Source organism: Schistocerca nitens, chromosome 3, assembly GCF_023898315.1.
Source record: "Schistocerca nitens isolate TAMUIC-IGC-003100 chromosome 3, iqSchNite1.1, whole genome shotgun sequence".
Lineage (NCBI taxonomy): Eukaryota > Metazoa > Arthropoda > Insecta > Orthoptera > Acrididae > Schistocerca > Schistocerca nitens.
In genome coordinates this window covers 181,091,705-181,103,932 of record NC_064616.1, presented here as the reverse complement: position 1 = coordinate 181,103,932, position 12,228 = coordinate 181,091,705, and positions in this window count along the sequence as shown.

Below are 12,228 nucleotides of genomic sequence, written 5' to 3'. Positions count from 1 at the left end.
ACTCACATTAGATATCAGAAACTACACTCACTGCAGATTTTCTCTCTACATATTGTTAGTGTAATATGGCCACAATTACTTATGCTACTATTAGCTCTTTGAATCTTATTCCTCTCGGCACTTGTTTTACAGGCACTTTTCCCTGCATTTGTTCCATCTAAACTTATTTTGACAATCGTTCCATGTTTGAAACCGAGTGAGATGGTGCAGTGGTTAGCCCACTGTACTCACATTTGTGAGAATAATGCTTCAAATCTGCATCCAACTATTGTAATTTAGCTTTCCAGTGATTTCCCTAATTGCTCAAGGCAAATGTTAGGATAGTTCCTTTGAAAGGGCATGGCCGATTTCCTTCCCAACCCTTGCAACAATCTGAGCTTGTGCTGTATCTTCAATGACCTCAATTCCTATGGTACATTGAACACTCATCTTCCTTCCTTTCTCTCCCTTGTTTGAAGGTAGGGGTGTATTGCAATTCTTCTCATAAAATCTAAAATTGTAGTCTTTGGATTGCCCAAGGTTTTTCCATTCTTCTGTAAATAAACTGAGTGAGGTGGTACAGTGGTTAGCACACTCAGGCCATACAGATTTAGGTCTTCCATGATTTCTCAAAGTTGCTAGGGGAAAATACTTGGTTGGTTCATTTGTAAAGGGCACAGCTGATTTCCTTCCACATACTTTCATAAACTGAGACTCTGCTCCTCTCTAATGACCATGCATTAATCTCTAATCTTCCTTCCTTCTATTTCTTGTAAATATTTCATGTCTGAATTTTCTAACCATTTCCCATTAAGCTGGTAGTTCTGTAATATTCATCATAGTACCAGCTTTCAATGGAATTCAAATTTCATCATTCTCATACATGTGACATACCATGTGTAATAGATTTGTCATGGTGTGTTCTCCAAAGGAAATCAATAATTGTGAAGGAATATCATCTATTCAGTTATCTTATGTTGACTGCTGGCTTTCAACGTTCTGTCAGATTCTCTTTGCAGTATCATATATCATATTTTATATCCCTCTACTTCCTTTTTCCTCTTCATAACACTGCCTTCAAGTTTGTTTCCTTTGTATAGCACTTCTGTATATTCTTTCCACATTCCAGCCATCCCTTCTTTGGTTAGTAATGGCTTTCCATCTGAGCCCTTGATTGCTTAGTAGCTGCACCAGCTGTGGTAATGGAACATTTGAAGTTATCAGTGTCTGTAACATCATACAAATCAAGTGAGGGCACATGCCATGAAATGGCTGCTGATATTGCATGGCAACCATGTGAACTTCCATATCAATATAAGGACACCTAATGGCATGATTTCCCTCAGAACTGTTTGGTTTATTAGACTAACAGACCATTTTAATTTGTGTTATCAAAGTTTACTTGTGTTCAATAAATGTGATTAGAGATAAACTGAAGGTTACGATAATCATACAGTGTATCTTTTTTTCTACAAGGGTTTCTTTAATTTTCCAGTATTCATAATCTATCCATCCCATTGTAATGCTTCCTTCTAAACCTTTGCTTTTCTCATATAGGTATTTTGCACTGTCTGTAATCTAATTTTTAGATGTCTATATTGCTGCTTTGTTTTCTGCAGTTAATATTTTCCCATTTCATCAGTTTAATTCAAAATCTTCTATGTCATCCAAGGTTCTCTACTGGACTTTGTCTTTTGACCTGTTTAGTCCTTTGCTGCTTGTACTATTTCACCCCTTGTAGTTACCTGTTTCTCTTTTATTGTGTTCCTTACTCCCATTTCACCGAATTCTTACCTAATGTTCCAGTTGAAACTCTCAAAACCTCTGGTTTTTTAAATTATCTGTGTTCCTTCTCCTGCCTGCGATAGGCTACATGACTTGTGCACACAGCAGTGGCATCCACCATGTTATCTACCAGATACCTCCTCTTTATAAGCGTAGTGCAGCAGGCATTTACTCTCATACAGTGTTCATACTTACCATCAGCAGGTACCTGGATTGTTTCTCTGTTTGTGTACATGTTCTCAAATGTTGTTTGCTTGTATATGGATGAAGAATAAATTTGTGGCGTTCACCTCCATGTGCTCAGTCTATTTGGTTCTTCGTTCAATTCTTGTACCCATGGGGAAGTGCTCCAACCTCTTCTTGATCAACAACAGGCTCTTACAGTTGTTATCAAAAACTTGTTGGCCCCATTGATTATGCAGACTTTTTTATTTTATTTATTTATTTATATATTTATTTATGCATCTTTAAGCATTTACATGCAATCGATTCATCAGTGCACCTGCTACCCTTTCCCCCATACAAAGATGTGGCCAAAGACTGGGAGGATTATGAGGAGGGTCCTCAGCAACACTTTGTCGCTTTTGGTGTCATTGATGCAAACATGTGTAAGACATGATTCCTTTCTTAGATCTCTGCTTCTATCAGTTGTTGGGCCCATTAACCCAGCTCTCGCAGACTGTCTCACTTTTATTCAATGAAATGTGTAAGCTGTTGTCAATTTATCACTGTAAATACACGTGTGTTGTTGCAGCATGTGCAGGGTTCTACTGTTACCATAAACAGCCTCACTAGTCTTACTGGGACTGGGCTGCTGAACTCCATGGCTTCAGTGCCAACCGTATATGGTTGAACTGTTAAATTTTGCTTAATTATTTGAAGTATCTCCTGTTGTTGGTGATCAGATTTAGTTCAGTGTGACATTGCTGCAGTGGCTCCTGTTCCTGGTCATTGGGCATCAATCAGTGATTGGGAGTGGTGGTTGGGTCGGGCGCGGTGGGAGGGGGTGGGGTGGGGGGGAGGATGAGGCTGCAGCCGTGCAGCTGTACGAATGCGGCGGGCAGTTCATTGGTGGAGCTGTCATTTGTACACAAGTGATTCATGGGAAAAGGCTTCATGTGATTATGGCTATATGATGGGAAATAACATACTTTGAACATGGAGCGGTAGTTGGAGCAGAATGAATTTCAGAAAACATTAGGGAATTTAATATTCTGAGAGCCACAGTGTCAAGAATGTTCTGAGAATACCAAGAACAATGCAGTGGCCGACGGCCTTCACTTAATGACTGAGAGCAGTGGCACTTGCATAGAGTTGTCAGTGCTAACAGACAAATAAAAGTGCATCAAATAACCACATAAATAAATATAGGACATATGGCAATCATATTCATTAGGGCAGTGCAGCAAAATTTGGTGTTAATCAGCTGTGGCAGCAGACGACTGTCACGAGTGCCTTTGCTAACAGCATGACATCACCTGCAGTGCCTCTCTTGGCCTTGTAACACATCAATTAGATCCTAGATGACTGGAAAACTGTGGTCTAATCAGATGAGTCCTGATTTCAGTTGGTAAGAGCTGATGGTAAAGTTTGGGTATGGTGCATACCCCACGAGGTCATGGACCCAGGTTGTCAACAAGATACTGTGCCGGCTGGTGGTGGCTCCATATGGTGTGGGCTGTGTTTGTATGGAATGGGCTGGGTACTCTGTCCAACCTAGACCAGTTGCAGCCATGCATGGAGTTCATGTTCCCAAACGACAATGTGATTTTTATGGTTGACAGTGTGCCATGTCATCAGGTCACAACTGTTTGTGACTGGTTTTAAAAACATTCTGGACAATTCGAGCAAATGATTTGGCCACCCATATTGCCCCACATAAATCCCATCAGACATTTCTGGGACATATTCAGGAGGTCAGTTCATGCACAAAACCATTCACTGGTAACACTTTCACAATTATGGATGGCTTTACAGCCAGCATGGTGCAATACTTCTGCAGGGGACTTACAACGACTTGTTGAGTCCATGCCACATTGAGCTGCTGCACTACGCAGGGCAAAAGGAAGTCCAACATGATATTAGGAGATATCTCATGACTTTTTCACTATAGAGTAATTTTTTGGCCCACATTTCCCTGAAATCTATATAGCAGCCACAATTTTCCCATACCCGCTAGTACAGTGGCTTTGCATGATTGAGTGAAATTCAAATTAGGTGGGCTGACATCATTGGAGGTTGTACAGACTATTACATATTGTGAATGGTCTGTTCACCTTGTGATTGTTCAAAAACAGATTGGTGAGGTTTACCTCTGTGGTGAACTTAAAGTTTAAGTTATTGTTCAGTCTGTCACTGACATCATCTCTTTGTCCCATGCAGAGAACTTATTGGTTAAACTTGCTGGGGGCCAGTTTTCCTCCAGAACTAATTTATCTAAAGCCTATTTACATGTTACATTGGATGAAGATTCTAAATGGCTTCTTGTAGTTAACACAACCTTCAGGTTGTATCAATATCAGCACCTCTGATTCTGTACGGCTAATACTCAGGCAATTTTTCAGCATTTTTTGGAACAATTGAGGATGTCCAATATGGGAGCATCAACTATCTTGATGACATTGTCCTCAAGGGTGCATCCACTGAAGAGCATTTACATAGCTTGTGCACTTTATTCATTGTCTTAAATACTGCGGGGTTGAAATGCAACTTGGAAAAGTCACACATTTTCCACCCATCAATCGTATATTTCGGGTCTGAGGTTTCTCATGATGTTGTTAAGGTTTAGAGTCATCATGTTGCTGCTGTCATTGATCTACCTCACACTACAGACATCAAAGAACCCCAAGCATTTTTAGGTTAAATTGCTTACCATCACAAATTTATTTTGGGTGCAGCTGCATTGTTCCATCCCCTCCATGAGTTGCTCCACAAAAACTTTTTTTTGCACTGGGCCCCAGCCACTGAACATCTGTTCATACTTTTGAAATCTAAATTACTTTCTGCTCCTTGTTTGGCTAATTTCCATCCTTTACCATCACCTGTTTTTGTTATGGACACCTCTCAGTGTGGACTTGGGGCACATTCTTACGTATCAATATAAGGATGGTTCTGAATGGCCGATAGCTTTCACACAAAACCACTCAACTCCAAACAGTTGAAAAGGAAGGTAGGAAAGTTTAAAAGGAAGGTCCCCAATCTAACAGTGAGGTGTAATGTATCATGTACATGTTCAATGTTCAAATGAGGAAGTATGTCACAGACCATTCCATAACAAATTCCTACGCCTATTTTCATTCACTGCTTTCATATGGCATCATATTTTGGGGCAATTTGTCATTAAGAGGGAAAGTAATCATTGCACAAAAGCATGTAATCAGAATAATAGCTGGAGCCCACACAAGATCACCTTGCAGGCATTTATTTAAGGAACTCAGGATATTCACAGTACCTTCGCAATTTACTTATGAAATTTGTCATTAATAACCCATCCCAGTTCAAAAATAACATCAAAATGCATAGCTACAGCACTAGAAGAAAGGATGATATTCATTATTCTGGATTAAATCTCACTTTGGCACAGAAAGGGGTGAATTATGCTAACATAAAAATCGTTGGTCATTTGCCAAATAGTATTAAAAGTCTGACAGATAGCCAACCAATATTTAAAAGCAAATTAAAAGAATTTCTAAATGACAACATCTTCTACTCAATAGATGAATTCTTAGATATGAAGTAGTAACTGTAAAAAAATTCATTAATTAATTAAGTATTTTGTGCAAAGAAAACTAATGTTAAAGAGACATGTTCCACATCATTACGAAATGTCGTATTCATGATCTATGGAACAAGGATTAATGTATGTATGTATGTATGCTCTGGTGGGATAAGCAAGGATATGAAGAAACTCTAACATGTGTGCTTTTAAGAGTACATAGTTTCAAATAATATTGTAATGGTAATAACAGCAAAATTAAAGGTAATTTAAAAGAAGTTTGTGACAAGGTGGATCTAGACAGGTGGGAGGAAATGTAAGTTAACTTAGAGAAGGGGGATTTGTTATGCCTGTGAGTAATATGCAAACTGAAAAAGAAGCACTCATGGTGAAGGATGAAATGAAACAAATAGGTTTCAGTGAAATTCAAGGAGGTCAATTAATGAAGAAGTTACAGGATGTCCTTACATTTTTATACAAACCGACAACTGGGACAGTATCTTTTTGAGTGACACAAGCAGTGCATTTTGAGAGATTTCAGATAAATTAAGAGACAAAATTAAACAAGTCCACACTTCTCTGAGATACTTATAATAGGGTTACATTAAGGGTAATTACTGGAATACAGGAGTTACTTCAGTTTTTGGGGAGGACAGAATTCACTAAGTGATGATCTGTAGTTGAGATTGGAGTTATAATGAGATTTTATGTATGAATGGATTGCAAAAGTAAGAGTAGAATTTTTTGGAGAATTTTTTTTTTGTACTAATGCCATAAGGGATATTCCATCTCAAACCAAATTAATTGCGATAAATTGTGCAAACAGTAATAATCAAATTGAGGAGAGTAAGCTATGAAAATGAATGGAGATATTTGAAAAAATGATAATTACAGCATGTTGAGGAGAGACCAGCTGATGAACAGTATCATAGTTTGGTAGAGCAAAATTAGTGTAAGCAGAAAAGTTAAATCACAGACAGAAACAAATTCTTACAGAATATTTGTGGGCATGTTATGACTAAAACCATATAGGCCATTTTGTATTAAACCATATGCTGGGTCATCATTTAAAAGGGAAGCTGCAGAAAAGGAATTACAGAAAATGGAATTTTGTGAATAATTGAGAGAAAATTATAGTGAATATAACAAGCTACTTGTTGTGGTTTCAAGATAAAATGTTGTGGTGGGAAGAGGGGTGGGGGCGGTGGATAAATGTAATTCTGGAACTGACATGTTTAAACAAATTTTTAGAAAGGGAAAGGAACCATCCTGAATATACAGGGTTTCTCTCCTAAGAGCCATCAGGCATATTTGCAATTTCGTTTTTGCACTGTATAGCTAGAGTCAGCCCAAATAATTACTGCTTCCAACGTCTTTCATGCAACACCCATTGTCAGCAGAAAGTGGCAGTTTGTTTCCCATTTTAGGCAAAATCATTTTTAAATCAATATTTTGCATTCCCATTCAATAGAGCACTCATAAATTAGCCTAGTCTGATATTTGTTTTATCAATATGTATTGACAGGGACAGTAAAATGTGAAGAACAAATAGAAATCCAGCAGCAACTCAGTAGCACTGCATTCTTGGAGGTAGTGGTCAGAGCAATGTTGTCGCTGTTGGAGTACTGGTTATTCTAGGAATTGTACTGTGCCTGTTAATTCATATCAATAAAACAAATCTGGTACTAGATTAATCTTGACCTCTCTAACAAATGGGCACATAAAATTCCAATTCAAAAATAATTTTCATTGTAATGGGAGACAAACAGATGCTTTCCATTGCATGAAAGATGTGGTAAGCAGTATTTGTTTGGACTGACTCCAACTTCACAATACAAGAATGAAATTGCAAATATCTTTTGTATAGATGAGTAACTGCATAAATCTGAACATATTAAATTCATGACCAGTTGGGATCTCACTTCTAGATTTCATTAGATTCTTCTTGAACAAAACTTTAGAAAATATACTGTATTTCTTTATGGGGGCAGGTGCTGTCAGTACTTGGTTCTCCCTTTTACTTTTAATGTTTTGGTTTCCAAAGTGGCTAGGATAAATAACAGGTGACTCCAGTATATGAGAAGAGTAAAAGAATGGAGCTTCAAAATTACATACCAATAGTCATAATGTCAGTTTGCTGCAGAATCCTTTAATATATACCAAGTTGAAATATAATAAACTTTCTTGAGACTTAGTAGCTTACATCTATGAATCAGCATGGTTTTAGAAAGAATTGCTTGCAAGAAACTGAACTAGAGCTTTTCTCACATGATATACTGTCAACAATGGATGAAGGGCAACAGGCAGATTCCATATTTCTTGATTTCTGGAAAGCATTTGACACAGTTCCCCACTACAGACTGTGAACAAAGGTATGACCATATGAAATAAGTTAACTGGTATGTGAGTGACTTGAAGACTTGTTAAGTAATAGAAACCAGCATGTTGTGCTCGATGGCAGGTGTCCATTACAGACAAGGTATCATCAGGAGTGCCCCAGGGAAGAGTGATAGGTCCACTGATGTTTTCTATATGCATAAACGATTTGACAGACAGGGTGGGCAGTAATCTGTGGTTGTTTGCTGATGATGCTGTGGTGCAGGTAATCTGTTGAAGTTGAGTGACTGTAGAAAGATATAAGATGACTCAAGATGACTTAGAAACAATTTGCAGTTGGTGTGATGAATGGCAGCTAGCCTTAAATGTGGAAAAATGTAACTTAATGCAGATGAGTAGGAAGATCAAACCTGTAATGTTCAGATACAGTATTACTAGTGTCGTCCTGCTTGACACACTCAACTTGTTTAAATATCTGAGCATAACACTGGAAAGTAATATGAAATGGAGTGAGCATGTTTGAGAACCATGGGAGGGAAGCCAAATGGTCAACTTCGGTTTATTGGGAGAATTTTGTGAAAGAGTGGTTCACCTGTAAAGGAAACTACATATAGGATGCTGGTGAAATCTATTCTTGAATACTGCTCTAGTGTTAGGGATCCATACCAGGTCAGAATGATGGAAGACTTCAAAGCAATTCAAAGAGGTGGACTCCTAGATTTTGTTACCAGTAGGTTCAAACAACAGGTAAGTATTACTGAAATGCCTCAGGAACTCAAATGGGAATCCGTGGAGGGAGGGCAATGTTCTTTTTGAGAAACATTTGTGAGAAAATTTAGAGAACTGGCATTTGAAGCTGGACTGTGAAATCATTCTACTGCCGCCAACATACATTGAGCGTAAGGACCACAAAGATATGAGAAATTAGGACTCATATGGGGTCATATAGAGAGTCATTTCTCCCTCACTCTACTTGCAAGTGGAACAGGAAGGAAATGACTAGCAGTGCTACAGGGTACCATCTACCATGCATCGTATAGTGCGTTGCTGAGTATCTATGTAGATGCAAATACATACACTGGATTTTGTTTTGAAGAAAGAACTGTTCGTGGAACTTACCATTTATTTTGATGACATGCTAGTTAAAAGGAGATTGGGAAGAGCATTTAAAATCATTAAGAGAAGTCGTTGATAAATTAAGAGAGGGAGGATTGTCACTGAAATCAGAAAAATGCAAATTTCCTGTGAGATAACTTAAATTCCTTGGCCACAGCATTGCTGAAGAGTGAATTTTGACTGTTACTACCAAAATCATAGCCATTGAGAAATTCATAATTCCCAAAACAAAGAAACAATTGAAGTCATCTTGTGGGCTATGCAGATTCAATTGCAAATTATTTAGTTCACAGGCATTAAATGCTCCTTGTTCAAACAACCTCTTGAAAAGTAACACCATGTGGGTTTGGGATGATGCTTGTCAGGAAGGTTTCAATCAAATAAATAAACTACTTTTCTTGATGCAGTCACATCAAATAAAAATGTCTAGGGGTAATGTTACAGAGCAATAGAAAATGCAATGGCCATGTAAGAACAGTAGTAGGGAAGGCAATGATTGACGACAGTATGTTGGGATAGTTTTAGAACAGTATAGCTCATTTATAACGGAGACAACCCTTAGAATACCAATGTGACCCATTTTTGAGTACCCCTTGAGCATGAGGGAACCCCCCCCCCCCCCCAGGACGGATTAAAGGAAGATGTAGAAGCAATTCAAATGTGTGCTGCTAGGTTTGATCAGCACACAAGTAGCACAGAGATGCTTTGTGAAATCAAATGGGAATTTCTAGAGGGAAGATGACACTTCCTTTGTGATGCAATTCTGCAAGGACCACAAAAATAAGACAACAGAAATTAGGGCTGATATGGTGGCATATAAACAATCATTTTCCCTTCACTACATTTTTGAGTGGAACAAGAAAGGAAATAACTAGTAGTGGTAGTACAATGTTCCTATCGCCATTCACTGTACAGTGGCTTGCAATGTATGTATGTAGATGGAGATGTAGAACTGGCTAGTTTAACAGCACGAAGACATCCTGAGCAATGAGGTAAGTTGAGCTAAAATGAAAGTCAAAGAGGCAAATTATGTTAAATGTTCTATACTTCAGAAAGCATTCGGAATGGTGCATATGTCCATATAAAGCTTTTTGCTTAAAATGAGCTTTCCTGTCACATCTTTGATTATTGAGCATTCCTCCTGGGACACCCTATATACATTGCTATTGCAAATGATTGAAGCGATTTCATAAATTCACTGTAGCTCCATTCATTGACATATGGTCACGACACACTACAGATGCGTAGAAAAACTCATAAAGTTTTGTTCGGCTGAAGCCGCACTTCAGGTTTCTGCCACCAGAGCGCTCGAGAACGCAGTGAGACAAAATGGCGACAGGAGCCGAGAAAGTGTATGTCGTGTTTGAAATGCACTCACATCAGTCAGTCATAACAGTGCAACGACACTTCAGGACGAAGTTCAACAAAGATCCACCAACTGCTAACTCGATTTGGCGATGGTATGCGCAGTTTAAAGGTTCTATTAGAGGAAATCAACGGGTCGGCCTGCAGTGAGCGAAGAAACGGTTGAACGCGTGCGGGCAAGTTTCACGCGTAACCCACGGAAGTCGACAAATAAAGCAAGCAGGGAGCTAAACGTACCACAGCCGACGGTTTGGAAAATCTTACAGAAAAGGCTAAAGCAGAAGCCTTACCGTTTACAATTGCTACAAGCCCTGACACCCGATGACAAAGTCAAATGCTTTGAATTTTCGGCGCGGTTGCAACAGCTCATGGAAGAGGATGCGTTCAGTGCGAAACTTGTTTTCAGTGATGAAGCAACATTTTCTCTTAACGGTGAAGTGAACAGACACAATGTGCAAATCTGGGCGGTAGAGAATCCTCACGCATTCGTGCAGCAAATTCGCAATTCACCAAAAGTTAACGTGTTTTGTGCAATCTCACGGTTTAAAGTTTACGGCCCCTTTTTCTTCTGCAAAAAAAACGTTACAGGACAAGTGTATATGGACATGCTGGAAAATTGGCTCATGCCACAACTGGAGACCGACAGCGCCAACTTTATCTTTCAACAGGATGGTGCTCCACCGCACTTCCATCATGATGTTCGGCTTTTCTTAAACAGGAGATTGGAAAACCGATGGATCGTTCGTGGTGGAGATCATGATCAACAATTCATGTCATGGCCTCCACGCTCTCCCGACTTAAACCCATGCGATTTCTTTCTGTGGGGTTGTGTGAAAGATTCAATGTTTAAACCTCCTCTACCAAGAAACGTGCCAGAACTGCGAGCTCGCATCAACGATGCTTTCGAACTCATTGATGGGGACATGCTGCGCCGAGTGTGGGAGGAACTTGATTATCGGCTTGATGTCTGCCGAATCACTAAAGGGGCACATATCGAACATTTGTGAATGCCTAAAAAAATTTTTGAGTTTTTCTGTGTGTGTGCAAAGCATTGTGAAAATATCTCAAATAATAAAGTTATTGTAGAGCTGTGAAATCGCTTCAATCATTTGTAATAACCCTGTATATATAGAAGCTTTGATAGCTGCACCCTGGTTAAATGGGTAAACAGCCAATATACAGTTGTCAGCATTCTATGATTTGACAATTACAGCATTGCAACGAATACACTATTACTCTGAAGTGGTACTGGTCAAGAGGCCACTCATTTCAGGTATAACAAATGTATATAGCACTACTGTCATTCTTCAGTAATAAGGAAACACAATAGTTGGCAGGTGTAGAGGTATGTCTTCCAGACAATAATAACTGATGAATCTGTTGGCCGACAGTTCTCAATTATTTGCATGTAATCTATGTGGGAGTCTCAGTTATCCCTCGAATTCCGTTGCTCTGCTGGACTATTGGCTATCCTTCATAAGCAAATTGCATTTCAAAATTGGGATGGGTTATATATTCTGTAGTTCTAATGGAATATTTTTAATGGCAGAAGGCAATACCACACACAGCAATCTCTGCTTAAAAACAGTGACTGACAGTGGTACATAACACACCTTGGAGGATACTCTGCTAAAGAAATTGGCGCTTACAGACATCAAGTAGATGACCATTGTTAACACAAATGACATATGTATTACATTAAAACTGGAGACACATATTTTTTTCTGAATCCAGGACTTTGTTAAACTAAATACACTAATGAGTTGAGTAGACTTAAACCATTTCCTATTAAATATTTTGAGTATGAAGCATATATATGTAGTACTACTATCATTCCGTGGTAAAGAGAATACACATTTAAATTGACTCATGTAGAAATACACATTATAGACATTCATGACCAGGGGAAGAATATAAGCTGTGCTGTGTCT